The following is a 3590-nucleotide window of genomic DNA, read 5'->3' as shown; positions in this document are numbered from 1 at the left end:
CTATTAGTGCTTAGTGTATATTTAGTTTATGTTTTTCTTAGTTCATATCTTAGATGTTATTACTGTTTTTCTTTTACATTTTATTGTTGGATGTAACTGGGACCCTGTGAACATAATTTTGCTCCACCACATGTACCACATGAGGTGCGAATGACAATAAAGAATCTCTGAATCTGACTTTGGGGTGATCAGGTTCCACTCCCTCACTTGTGATCTTGTCTCCCAAGAAGGTCATCTCTGTGACACCAAAGAGGCACTTGTCTCTATTCAGTTTCATTCCGTTCTTTTTGACTCTCCATAAAAGCTTCTCCAGTCTGTCGTCACGTTGTTGTTTTGTATTTCCCCAGACCACAAGGTCTTTTATATAGACTCTGGTGCCTTCCAGCCCTTCTATTATAGTCTCCATTGCTCTGTGAAAAATCTCTGGAGCTGATTTAATACCAAATGGGAGCCTCAAGAAACTGTAACACCCAAATCTTGTGTTGAAGGTAGTGGATCTGCTGCTTTCTGGATCCAGCCTCAGCTGCCAAAATCCATGTGATGCATCCAATTTGCTAAAAAAAACTTAGCCCCTATCATTTCACTCATTATTTCTTCTCTTTTTGGGATCTGATAATGCTCTCTTTTGATATTTTCATCAAGATCTTTGGGATCAAGACAGACTCTTAAAGCACCTGTATTCTTTTTCTTGACACGCGTGATGGACTTCACCCAATATGTGGGCTCCTCTACTCGTTCAATGACACCCAATTGAATCGTTCTTTCCAGTTCCCTTTTCAAACCAGCCCTGAGTGGTGCAGGAACTCTCCTTGGCGCATGCACCACCGGCACGGCATCATCCTTGAGCTGGATTTTGTAAGTGTAAGGTAGTGTTCCATGTCCTTTGAAGACTGAAGAAAATTTACTGACAATGTCTGAACTTTCTTCATGTTGTTGGTGCTCCAGTCTTTTGTTTTGTTTGGCTACTTCTATGTTGTCTTCTACGTTAATCTGATAGATCCTCTTTACCAGTCCTAGGTCCTCAGATATTCTGTCTCCTAAGAGTGACTCATGTCCATTAGGCACAATGGTGAATAATATGTTATGCTGTCTGCCTTTTACAGTTTAAGTCTGCATCCACCTTTTATTTGTATTGGTTGGTTATTATAAGCCCTGAGAGGTGTGATTTGTTCTGTATTTAATTTAGGCTTTTGAGTCAGTGTATTAAAATCCTTTTCACTGATCAAGTTAGCTTTGGCCCCAGTGTCAATTTTGAAAGTCACTATTGTCCCATTAACTAGTAGTGGAGCAGTCCATTTGTCTTCTGTGACCGTGCTTACAGTTTGACCAGTGTTTATTTTTGAAGATTGTCTTTTGACATCTTCATCATGTGACACCATCTGAATGAAAAATGTTTCACTTAACATATCCCTGTTGTCTGTGTCTTCCTGCACTGCGTGGACTTCTTGTCCTCTTTTCTTGGAGAGACACATTTTTAGACTTAGTGGACCAGCTAGCCATTCCTACTCAGACAATTCAGAACACTCTGACAGTGACTGGTTTAACTGGACAAAGTTTTGCCACGGTACGCCTCAAGGTACAAGGACAGCACATCATCATTTCTGGTAACCACCACGAGAAGTTTGATTTCTTTGTAATTGACTCCCCCATTACTCAATTGGTTTTGGGGCTTGCTTGGCTAGAAAAGCACAAGCCTACTATAAACTGGACTGAAAGGAGAGTTGATAAATGAAGTACATTCTGTTTAAAGAACTGTTTGCATACAGCCATACCTAACACCCCTGAGATGAAACAAATACTCAAACAGGCTGACTTATCCAGTGTTCCTACTGCATATCATGACTTGGACTCTGTATTTAATAAAGAAAAAGCATTATCATTGCCTCTGCATCGTCCTTATGACTGTGCCATTAATCTTCTTCCTGGGGCTCCTCTTCCTACCAGTAAATTATTCAAAATATCTGGTCCTGAGAGAGAAACTATGAAAAATTACATTGAAAAATCCCTCGAGTCTGGTATCATCAGCCCATCTACCTCTCCTGTAGGGGCAGGATTCTTTTTCGTGTCCAAAAAAGATAAGACCCTTCAACCCTGCATAGACTATCAGGGTCTTAATCAGATTACCATAAAAAATAAGTATACCCTGCCTCTCAATGACTCTATTCACGAACAATTACATTCTTCTACCATCCATCCATTATCTTTACCCGCTTATTCCATTTTGGGTCACGGGGGTCGCTGGTGCCCATGTCCAGCAATCACTGTGCGAGGGGCGGGGGACACCCTGGACAGGTCTCCAGTCCATCACAGGGACACATAGAGACAAACGAGACAAACAAACATTCACTCTCTCACTCACACCTAGGGACAATTTAGAGTTACCAATCAGCCTAACATTCATGTTTTTGGTCTGTGGGAGGAAACCGGAGTACCCGGAGAAAACCCACGCATGCACGGAGAGAACATGCAAACTCCACCCAGAAAGGCCCCTGGACCGGGGTTTGAACCAGGGACCTGTTCGCTGAGAGGCAGCAAAGAATATAAAATACATCCAGAATATAAAATACATAAAGAATATAAAATACATAAAGAATATAAAATACATAAAGAATATAAAATACATAAAGAATATAAAATACATAGAGCAGAGTTAAGGATAAGCGAGTCTAAAGAGATGTGTTTTCAGAGTAGTCTTGAATATAGAAAGAGAGGTGGTGTTTCTTAAGTCAGGGGGTAGAGAGTTCCAGAGGTGAGGGGCAGAGCAGGTGAAGGCCCTGCTCTGCACGGTGGAGAGGCGGGCAGAGGGTACATGGAGGTGTAGTGAAGAGGAGGATCTGAGAGAGCGAGAGGGGATGGAGATGTGTAGGAGGTCAGATAGGTACGGAGGGGCAAGGTTGTGGATAGCTTTGAAAGTGAGAAGAAGAATTTTGAAGACGATGCGTGATTTAACCGGGAGCCAGTGGAGCTGCTGCAGGACTGGAGTGACGTGGTTATAGGAGGAGGTTTGAGTGATGACACGGGCAGCTGAGTTCTGGACCAATTGCAGCTTCTGGAGAGATTTGTTGGGGAGGCCATAAAGAAGGGAGTTGCAGTAGTCAATCCGGGAAGTCACAAGACTGTGCACAAGGATAGCTGTGGAGCGGGGTGTGGGAGAAGGGCGTAGACGGTTAATATTTCTGAGATGGAAATAGGCAGACCGAGTGACATTGTTGATGTGTGAAGTGAAGGAGAGAGTGGTGTCGAGGATGACACCAAGACTCTTGACCTCATGAGGGAGTTTTTCTTTCCACTGTCACCTTCATGCTTGTTCAAGATGAGAGTTCTGCGATTGAGTTAAATTCAAAGCAGTCTGCTCCTCAGATAAATAATGTTTAATTATTATATGAATGTTTCTGTTAACTTATTTTATATATGAATGTTTCTGTTAACCTATTATTTTATATATGGATGTTTCTATTAACCTATTATTTTTATATGTGAATGTTTCTGTTAATTATTATTTTTATATATGGATGTTTCTATTAACCTATTATTTTTATATGCGAATGTTTCTGTTAATTATTATTTTTATATGTGAATGTTTCTGTTAA

The sequence above is a fragment of the Nematolebias whitei genome, chromosome 15, assembly GCF_014905685.2.
Source record: "Nematolebias whitei isolate Nwh7 chromosome 15, NemWhi1, whole genome shotgun sequence".
Lineage (NCBI taxonomy): Eukaryota > Metazoa > Chordata > Actinopteri > Cyprinodontiformes > Rivulidae > Nematolebias > Nematolebias whitei.
Note: the sequence above shows the minus strand (reverse complement) of the source record.